This window comes from Eriocheir sinensis, unplaced genomic scaffold (genome assembly GCF_024679095.1).
Source record: "Eriocheir sinensis breed Jianghai 21 unplaced genomic scaffold, ASM2467909v1 Scaffold463, whole genome shotgun sequence".
Classification (NCBI taxonomy): domain Eukaryota; kingdom Metazoa; phylum Arthropoda; class Malacostraca; order Decapoda; family Varunidae; genus Eriocheir; species Eriocheir sinensis.
Window position 1 is genome coordinate 15001 of NW_026111791.1, and position 11278 is coordinate 26278.

The 11278-nt window shown below is 45.7% G+C and overlaps 1 long non-coding RNA gene across 1 annotated transcript; it reads left to right on the plus strand.

The window, feature by feature from the left end:
* The first annotated feature begins 4903 nt into the window (after positions 1-4903).
* On the plus strand, positions 4904-10924 carry LOC126992437 (uncharacterized). The gene is made up of 3 exons (XR_007746551.1): positions 4904-5133; positions 7686-7900; positions 10779-10924. It is a non-coding gene; the product is annotated as an uncharacterized LOC126992437 (long non-coding RNA).
* The last annotated feature ends 354 nt before the right edge of the window (positions 10925-11278 follow it).

The following is an 11278-nucleotide window of genomic DNA, read 5'->3' on the forward strand; positions in this document are numbered from 1 at the left end:
GTGTGTGTGTGTGTGTGTGATAGACACTAATAGAAATTTTAGGTCAAATTTGAAATAACAGGTTATCAGATGTTTCTAAAGACAGAAGGGGCAGAAAGGGAGGTGGAGTTGCGCTATATGTTAAAGACTCTCTTAAATGTTTAGTTAACAACTCAGTCAAAACTAACATGGATTCAGAATCAGTTTGGGTGGACGTTTACAAAGGGAAGAAAAACTAACTCTGGGGTTATACAGGCCACCCAACCTTAACAGGACACGATTATATTACTACAGGAGATTGGCAGGGCGAGTATAAGTAGAAATAATGTCTGCGTAATGGGGACTTTAATTATAGGAATATAGACTGGGAAGATCTAGTGGGTGACCTGGAAGCCGAGGACTTTCTTGAAGTTACATATACAAGATAATTTCCTTAAGCAGGTAGTTACTGAGCCTACCAGAGGAGATAACATATTAGACTTAGTCCTAACCAATAATGAGAACTTGCTACGTGAGTTGGAGGTGGGCGAGAGTTGGGAAATAGTGATCACCAGAACAGTTCGTTTTAGCTTAGACTGGGCAGTAACCTGAACCAAACCCAGTGTTAGTGCCAGATTTTAGAAGAGCAAACTACGAGGGCTTAGAAGACATCTTGAAGGGGTAAACTGGGATAATTTAGGGATTCATGAGGGCCAGAACTGCGGATTGGAGAGCCAGGAGAACCAAGATAAAGAAATGTCTTACAATAATTTAGTTAGAGTAATAGTAGAGGCAAGAACAGCATATACCACAGCGAACATAGAAAAGAAAACAATGATCCTAAGTGGATGACTCGTGGACTAAAACACAGATTGGGTTAAAGAGGAATTTATCAGAAAATAAAGAATGGAAACACATCTCAGGGCCGGTACGTCGACTATCTAGATTAGTTAAGAAAAACACCAGGATAGCAAAAAGAACTATGAGATCAAAGTAGCAAATGAGGCGAAAAGTAATCCTAAGGGCTTCTTTCAGATGTATAGAACAAAAACACGGGAGAAAATTGGACCGCTGAAATCAAACACAGGAGCTAGTAGAAAATTACGAAAATATGAGCACATTGTTGAACGACTACTTCCTTTCAGTATTCACACAGGAGGATCGAACGACTATACCGGAAAGAGTTCAGGTGTACGAGGGGCGAGGATGGCGATAAATTGAGGATATAATCATTACCAGGCAAGTCGTTCAGGATGAGATAGATAAGCTTAAGAAGAACAAGTCGCCAGGTCCTGACGGGATATTTCCGAGGGTATTAAAGGAGCTAGGTGATATAATCAGTGACCCACTAACCGACATCTTTAAGATGTCGGTAAATACTAATATGTGCCGAGCCTATGGAAAGTTGCTAATGTGACGCCGATTTTTAAAAAGAGGACAGGTCAGTTGCTGAAACTATCGCCCAATTAAGCTTAACATCGGTTATAGGAAGATGCTGGAGTCCATAATAGCCAAGGAACATTCAGGAGCATTTGAAACATAAGCAATTCGTACAAAACTCGCAGCATGGGTTCACAAAAGGTAGGTCATGCCTCACCAATCTCTTGTCCTTCTACAATAAAGTATTTGAGGCGGTTGACAGATATGAAAATTATGATGTAAGCTATCTTGATTTTAGTAAAGCGTTTGACAAAGTTCCTCACCAACGGCTGTTGCTTAAATTACAGGCTCACGGGTAGAGGTAAAGTTTTGAACTGGGTCAAAGGCGTGAAGCAGCAATAGGAAGCAAGAAGTGCAAATCAATGGTAAAAGATCTGACTGGGGATGTGTTACAGTGGGGTCCTGCAAGGTTCAGTATTAGGTCCACTTTTGTTTATTATTTATATCAATGGCTTAGACACAGGAATTAGTAGTGATGTTAAGTAAATTTGCAGATGATACCAAAAGATCGGTAGAGTAATTGAGTCAGATCAGGACGCTAGTATTCTCCAAGGTGAACTCAACAGATTATATGACTGGGCGGATAAATGGCAGATGGAGTTCAATGAGGGAACTGCAGTATTCTGAAGGAGTGAGGTAGGGAACAAGCCCCTCACATAACTATTGCTTAAATAAACACTCTCATAAAGTAGGTCTGGGTGCGAGAGGGATTTAGGATCTTGAAGTGAGCTCTGATCTCCGTCAAGGGCTGACAATGCATTCAAGCTAGGAAATCGAGCTAATAGGGTGCTGGGATTTATTTCAAGGAGCGTAAGCACCTTGAGAAAGCCCCCAAGTCTTCCTCAAACTATATTTAGCGATTAGATTTCAGACCTCATCTTGACTATGCGGTTCAGTTCTAGTCACCCTACTATAGAATGGATATCAAAAATGTTAGAATCGGTGCAGAGGAGGATGACTAAGATGATTCAGGGTTGAAACTTGCCATACGAGGAAAGACTCAAACAGTTAAGCTTGCATTCTCTAGAAGGCGAAGGGTGCGTGGAGACATGATCGAGGTTTATAAATGGATGAAGAGGAGGGGCTTTAATAAGGGAGACATTCATAAAGGTTTTGTTAGTAAGAAGAACCCAGGGTAGGACACGAAGTAAAGGGTTTAAACTGGATACGCTTCAGATTCAACAGGGACATTCCCGCTCGGGCGGAAAATTCGGGTGGCGGGGTTTATCTCTGCTCTCCCACCAAGATCTATGATCCCGTGACGTAATTATTACTAACAGGGTGGTGGATGAGTGGAATAGGCTTAGCACGTTTCATATTGGTGACCTGCCAAACTACTACAGACCATTGTCATTGAAATAGACGTGCTGATAATGATTTCCCCATGTCTGACAACGATATTAGGTGGGGTTAGATACAGCGGGGCTTAGGGTCATCTACGCCTACTCGTACGGGCAACGCTCAGCCGGCCTCTTGTTAGACTCCTACGTTCTAAGTATGTTCTTATGTTCTTATAAAGTGTGTGTGTTATTCAGTGTGTGTGTGTGTGTGTGTGTGTGTGCTGAAGCACATGTGTGTGGCTAATGTGTTTGTGTGTGTCCATGTGTGTACAGTGTGTGTAGAAGATTTTCTTCGCATATAATAGCAAAGCATTCAGTGTCGTAAAGTGTGTGTGTGTGTGTGTCAAACCTGTGTAATGTGTAGTGTAATGTGTGTACACGTGACGTGAATTGTACTGTGCGTATCGAAGCTTACTGCATGTAAGTCAATCATTATATTATCGGAAGAGGTAATAATATTTGTGAGATTCAAACATACGAAACTATGTATATGGAATAATCAGGCTGCGTAAGGAAAGGTTACCCCTATGCCATGTAATGGCGGGGCGATGCGGGAAACCAAGGCCCAGGTCAGCAACACCCACACGAACAAGTGCGCTCCCGGCGATCATGGGTACCTGTTCGATATCATATCTCTGCCGTGGTTCACTACCCTAGACACTGTCTCCTTTCATCGCGGGGAGGAAGGATTGGCGATGAGGTAACAGTTAAGGTATCTCCATGCTGTGTGGTTTGGAAATTACCACACAGGGCATTGGTGAACAACACCTATTTTTCCAAGAAATTTGCAGAGTATCGCTCGCTTGCTTGCGCTTTAATGAGGAAACAATAGACCCGCAACCCGAGGTTTATGGGTTAAGCAGGATAAATTCCGTGCAGGGCAGGGACATGACCCTTGTGAGTGTATTAACGGTGTGCCTTTGAGGTCTGGCATGAGCATCCTTGATCCATGTGGTGAGTGCCAATACAATTGTGACAGGCGAAAATGACTAGACAAAAGCATGGGTGTCAGCAAGATTAGATTGGGGTTAGATACAAACGGGAGCTTAGGGTCAAGGCCTCGTACAGGCTACTGCCAGCTGAACTCTGCGTTCTTATGTTCTATGTTCCGATATTGTGTGTGTGTCTGTGTGTGTGTGTGTGTGTGTGTGTGTGTGTGTGTGTGTGTGTGTGTGTGTGTGTGTGTGTGTGTGTGTGTGTGTGTGTGTGTGTGTGTGTGTGTGTGTACACACGTGACGTGAATCCTTGTTCGATTACTGTTGTGTAAGTCAATCATTATGTTATCATTATTAATATTTGTGAATTAAAATAAAACTATGTGCTGCGTGGAGTTCTATATCCATAATGCGATGGGAAAAAAGTCGGGCGATCATGAGGGTGTGTTCGATAATCTCGGTCACTGCCGGACATGGAGGTGTTAAGGTACCTCCATGCTGCTGTGGTGCTGCCTTGCCTGATGGGCGAGCCTCCCATAACCCTCTGGGCCAGCGGGGTGCAGGGCAGGGAGACTTTGTGAGTGTGTGCGTCTGTTGTGTGCGCTGGTCTGGCATGAGCATCTTTGTCGAGTGACTTGTGACGGCCGAGAAAATGGACAAAAGTTGAGTGTCGGCAAGATGATTTAGCAAGAGTCTGAACGCATGTGGTGATATCCTTGAAACTATAGGGCGCAGGTCAATGGGACTTTAATGTGTTGTGTGTTTGTACCCAGCGGTGATGTGGTGTAAATATCCTTGTCGAGTGACTTGTGACGGCCGAGAAAATGGAGAAAAGTTGAGTGTCGGCAAGATGATTTAGCAAGAGTCTGAACGCATGTGGTGATATCCTTGAGATTGGCCGACTGGTAGAGGAGTGGTTCTCCCGTTACGCTGGTCGCGGGTTCGACCCCCGGCGCCGCAAACCTTTCCTTGTCTGGATTAATTTCTCGTGTGTTTCGTTACACGCGGTGGTCGTGTGGGAGTGTAGAAAAGAAAAAAATCCTGCCATTTCACTGCCAGACGATCAGTGCCGCTGCCTGGATATAACTCTGTGTCTGGGCCGCCGCGCAGAGACCGCCGGCACAAAGCAGCCCCCGCCGCCTCCTGCCCGGTGTTTACAGGCTAACAAGGCGGCGGAAAATCAACCAAACGCCTCAAAACAACCAGATAAATAAAACAAATCAGCGGGTGAGCACAGCAACGCGTACTGGCGGCCCCGTCTTGGTCCTGGCCTGGGTCTGGGGGCCGCCGCGCAGAGACCGCCGGGCCAAAGGCGTCCAGAGTGTGTCCGCCGCCGCCTCCTCGTTCATCATCGTCGCCTTTTCTCCCTTATTATTATTATTATTATTATTATTCCCTTCTCCCTGCGGCGGCGGCGAGGGAGAGAAGGGAGGAGGAGCGCCTGGCCTTCCTCCACACCGGTGAGTGGCGGAGGAAAGGGAGGGAGAGAGAGAGGGTGGAAGGGAGGAAAGGGAGAGAGTGGAGGAGGAGAGAGAGAGAGAGAGAGAGAGAGAGAGAGAGAGAGAGAGAGAGAGAGAGAGAGAGAGAGAGAGAGAGAGAGAGAGAGAGAGAGAGAGAGAGAGAGAGAGAGAGAGAGAGAGAGAGAGAGAGGAAAGGAAGCTGTGGGAGCAATATCGGAGGCGCGTAGTTATTCTCCATATTTACCCAAAACCAACACAATAATTCCCATGTAACTGTGTGCGCTGGCGGCCATATTTCGGAGACCCTAAGGCACATGTTGACGGGACTTTGTGAGAATGTGCGTCCATAGTCTGCACAGGCCTGGCCTAGATATCCTCGTCACAACGCTCATGACGGCCGAGAAAATGTCTGAAAGGAGAGCGTCGGCAAAGATAATGTCCTGTTAGTTCACACGCACTCTGCGATATTGTTGAAACTGTAAAGCGCAGAACGATGGGATTGTACGAGCGTGTGCGTCTCCAGTGTGTGCAGGTCTGGCATAAGTATCGTTGTCGCATCGCTTGTGGTGGCAGAGAAAATGGTAAATGGTTTGGTGTCGGCAAGATTAGTTTAGCGAGTGTCGGAAAAATTCAACGTGTTTTGCAATACCGTTGAAACTGTTGGGTGCAGGGCAGTGAGATTTTGTGAGTGTGTGCATCTATTTTGTGTGCTGGTCTGGCATGAGTATCCTTGTCATGTGACTTGTGACGGCGGAGAAAAAAAAAAAAAAAGCTGTGTCTCGGCAAGATAGGTTACCGAGAGTCTGAAGGCATGTTGTGATATCCTTGAAACTATAGGGTACAGGTCGATGGGACTTTAATGTGTTGTGTGTTTGTACCCAGCGCAGATGTGGCATAAATATCCTTGTCATGTGACTTATGACGGTTGAGATAATTAACAAAAAGTTTTGTCTCGGTAAGATAGGTTACCGAGAGTCTGAACGCATGTTTTGATATCCTTGAAACTATAGGGCGCAGGTCGATAGGATTTTAATGTGTTGTGTGTTCACACCCAGCACAGGTGTGGCATAAATATCCTTGTCGAATAACTTATGACAGCCGAGAAAATAAAAAAAAAGGTGTGTCTCGGCAACATGGTTTACCGAGAGTCTGAACGCATGTTGTGATATCCTTGAAACTATAGGGTGCAGGTCGATGGGACTTTAATGTGTTGTGTGTTTGTACCCAGCGCAGATGTGGTGTAAATATCCTTGTCAAGTGACTTATGACGGCCGAGAAAATTAACAAAAATTGTGTCGGCAAGATAATTTTAGCGAACGCCTCCAAAACATTGAACGTGTTTTGCGATATCATTGAAACTATAGGGTGCCGGTCAATGGGGTTTTATGGGCAGGTGCGTCCATGGTGTGCGCTGGTCTGGCATGAGTATCCTTGTCGCATCGCTTATAACAGCCGAGAAAAATGGAAAAAAATATAAAAAGTGAACAAATTTGGTGTGTGTGTGAGAGAGAGAGAGAGAGAGAGAGAGAGAGAGAGAGAGAGAGAGAGAGAGCACAATGTATAATCTATTGAGTGTACAGTATTTTGCGTTATAGCCAGACAGCTACTCGGTGCTTTATGACAAAGATCTAACCTGCAGTTATATATGTCAAACTATTTGGTGGGAATGGCAAAGGTTACTGGCGCGGCGGTAGAGTTCAGGACCGTGACATTGACCAAGTGGTGGTGGTGGTGGTGGTGGCTGCGGAGGTCATGTTTCTTGAAGGCCACTCCCTCTAAGCATGAAAAATGAGGAAAAATAATCACTCACGCAAACCATTTCATATTTTATATCAACGTATTTGTGATCAGTTTATGCATCATCTATTTTGGGGTTTATATCAGGGCAAAAATTTGGCCTGTTGCTGGTGTCGGGTTACTGGTGACCACTGGTTTGACATTCCCCAGACCTGTCTATATAATGCAAAATGCTGTGATTCATGTGTTGCTTCCTTAATAATGATAAGTGGGATATTACTTAACCCGGTAGCAGCGACGTGCTAGATTTGTGGCTTTACCGTGTAGTGGCTTTACCGTGTAGCAGTGACGGGCCAGATTTGTGGCTTTACCGTGTAGCAGTGACGGGCCAGATTTGTGGCTTTACCGAGTAGCAGCGACGGGCCAAATTTGTGGCTTTACCGTGTAGCAGTGACGGGCCAAATTTGTGGCTTTACCGTGTAGCAGCGACGGGCCAAATTTGTGGCTTTACCGTGTAGCAGCGATGGTCCAAATTTGTGCCATGATATAAACCCCCCAAAATAGATGATACATAAGCTGATCACAAATGATTTGATATATATTATGAAGTGGTTTGTGTGAGTGATGATTTTTTCTCATTTTTCTCGCTTAGAGGGACCATTAAGAAACATGGTCCCCGACGCTACCACCACCACCGTGTTAAAAAAGCTTCTTCATAAGGTAGGTCTCTGTCTTCCCTCCCCCCCCCCCCCTCTCTCTCTCTCTCTCTCTCTCTGCTACTAGTTCTACTTTTAATATATTTTTTTATTCAACAGGTTAGAAAAGAAGAACAACATGTTATAACCACCACCATCACCACCAACACCACCATCACCACTATGGCAACCACCACCCCCACCACATGGCTGCCACCAACACCACCACTACCAGTACAGCAACCACCACCACCACCACCACCACCACTCAGCCCACCGTCATAGAGAGTGGGCGGCCTCACCCTTTCCTGCCCTCGTATTTGCTGGACAGTGTGGTGAGTGGCTCTGTCCTGCCTCACACACCTTGCCTCACACCTGCTGACATTTTTAAAGACTGTGGCCGCCCGAGAGGGTTTAGGAGGATGTAAATTAACAGGGAAGGAGTGGAAGAGCTCACCTCAATGCCCTAACAATCCCAACATTCCCACTCAACTCCAAAGTCCACAAAATTACCTACGAAAATATACAAAGAATTCAAGCCTGTCAAAAAAGTCTGTTAACCCTTAAAGCGGTGGCTTGCTTGTTTTGCCGTGCCTGTCCTCCCACGCGGCATACTCAGGCAAAAACTTACCTCACTTCAACCTTTCATATCTTCACTCCTATGTATTTCACGTGACTCACTGAAGCACCATTGTAAAGTACATACCCTTAACTGCCCTTTGACGTTAAGTTGAAGACCATATAACCTTTGCTAGAGCGAGTACGGAAAATTGAATTAGGATCACTGAAAACACATTACTATAGACAGTTTTCCACCCCCAGTGGACTTTCCTTCTATGACTAAGACTTACTTACATTTTATGTGAAACACCCCCCAAAAAACTTAACTTCCGGATCTTCCTGATGCCTGTGGTGGGTGCTGAGGTCAAAGGGCCCATCTCGTGGATGAAATTCACTGTAAGGTGAGAAAAAGTGGCTGTCTATCGGACATCTTCTCAAAGCTAGCACAAGGCGTAAACTGACCAATGATTAGTCAAGGCAGCATGGCTGGGTATTGTTGGAAAGAAAACCACATGCTTACCCTGCTTCACCACAAACAAGATAAATTTGACGGCGCACTAAGTCAAAAAATGCCTTGTCCACTATTATCGACACCCTCGGTGTGAGCCCAGGCACCAGCTGTGACCCACTATTGTCCACACCCTTGGTGTGAGCCCAGGCACCAGCTGTGACCCACTATTGTCCACACCCTTGGTGTGAGCCCAGGCACCAGCTGTGACCCCTATGTGACCACACTAGTATCCACACCTCGGTGCCCAGGCACCAGCTGTGCCCCACTATTGTCCACACCCTCGGTGTGAGCCCAGGCACCAGCTGTGACCCACTATTGTCCACACCCTCGGTGTGAGCCCAGGCACCAGCTGTGACCCACTATTGTCCACACCTCCTGGGAGCCCAGGCACCAGCTGTGACCCACTATTGTCCACACCCTCGGTGTGAGCCCAGGCACCAGCTGTGACCCACTATTGTCCACACCCTCGGTGTGAGCCCAGGCACCAGCTGTGACCCACTATTGTCCACACCCTCGGTGTGAGCCCAGGCACCAGCTGTGACCCACTATTGTCCACACCCTCGGTGTGAGCCCAGGCACCAGCTGTGACCCACTATTGTCCACACCCTCGTGTGAGCCCAGGCACCAGCTGTGACCCACTATTGTCCACACCCTTGTGTGAGCCCAGGCACCAGCTGTGACCCACTATTGTCCACACCGGTGTTGAGCCCATGCACCACCCACTATTGTCCACACCCAGTTTGAGCCCATACCCACTATTGTCCACACCCTCGCTGAAAGGGTTAGGGATTGTGGCTGTCCGAGAGGGTTCAGGAGGATGGAGATCAACAAACTCCTCAAAATTACCACCAAAAATATGCAAAAAATTAAAGCCTGTCAGAAAGTTGTGTGTGACAAGAACTAACATTTTTGGCGGCTGTGGAACACTGGGAGGGTGTAGGGTTATGATGTTCACTACTACTACTACTACTACTACCATAGCTGGGCACGATAACAGAAAACCTTATTCCCGATAACCGATAACTGATAATGGAAAACCTTATCGGTGATAACCGATATTCATTAACTGGAGACACAAATATAGGCGATAACCGATACCCGATACCCGATATAAATCCACAATTCCGATACTAGCTAGCGATAAGTCCGATAGGCGAAAATGATACTATATTGATATTTCAAATAAAAAATCATAGATGAATTCAAATTTTCATTATCTGTATTTTAGAAAACTTAAAAACCTGAAAACCACACGTTGACACGTACCTATGGACGGTAATGCTAGAAACGCCTGAACTGGTGTTGTGTTATTTGGCGTCCCCACCGTCAAAAGCTGGTGCTTTTGTTTGCAAACACTGGTCTCTCATGAACTGCGCATGCTCTGACCAGCAAGCGTACACCTGTACAGTCTCACAAAGCTTTTTAACCGTAATTAAGAGTTGCTGGAAGGCTGAATAATCAGACATACAGTACCACTACCACCATCCCCGCTGTTTCTAGAATGACACTCTGTACGAGTTGTATGTAGCTATTTATATGTACAGAGTGTCGTTCTAGAAACAGCGAGGATGGTGGTACTGTTTGTCTGACTCAGCCTTCCAGCACCTCTCAATGTGTTAAAAAGCTTTTTGAGATTGTAGAGGGCTACGCTTACTGGTCTGAACATGCGCAGTTCACGAGAGACCAGTGTTTGTAAACAGAAGCGCCAGATTATGACGATGGGACACCAAATAACACAACACCGGGTGCCTTCAATACCATGGCATACTCACAAACGAATATGGAATATCAAATTTGAGGCAGTGAATAATAATTTTGGGGGCAAAGTTAAATGATTTTTCTCTTTGATATATTGATTTTTGAGTCTAACATAAAAAATAACCTAGTGTTTTAATGTTGATGATCTAAGTATGAATGTTTTTTTTCTTTTCTGAGAGGTGGAAAAAAGTAGCGATTATCGCTGGTTTGGTTACAAAAGTAACGAAGATACCGATATATATTTAAATAAGTAGCGGATGGCCGATAACCCGATTTTGTTATCAGCGATAAAGTATTGCGATAACGCCCAGCTATGACTACTACTACTACTACCACCACTACTACTACCACCACCTCTACTACTACTACTTCTACTACTGCAGGAGGATGGCTTGGGCAGCAGTGGCAGCAGTGAGGTGGCGGCCGGCGGAGGGGGAGAGAGACAGGCGGAGAAGAACGTCAAGGTCCATTTCAATTCTTCCTTCAACGTTGTCAAGTACAGGGACATCAAGGTGTGTGTGTGTGTGTGTGTGTGTGTGTGTGTGTGTGTGTGTTTACCTAGTTGTTAAATATAGGAAAAGAGCGGTACTAGGCTCGTGCTGTCCCGTCTCCATAACGCTTATTATCCAGTTTGGCTTTAAGTTCATGAATCATTTTTACACACACAGCCTCCTCGTCAAGTCCGTTCCATGTTGTTATGCTTCTCTATGGAAAACTGTATTTCTTGATGTCTCTTCTACAGTTGTTCTTCAATTTCTTACCATTGCCTCTTGTCACACTTCTGTCACGCACCACTAGGTCTTCCCTGTCCAATTTCTCCACTCCCTCTTGTATCCTGTACAATGCTATTAGGTCCCCTCTCTCTCTCCTTCTCTCCAGTGCT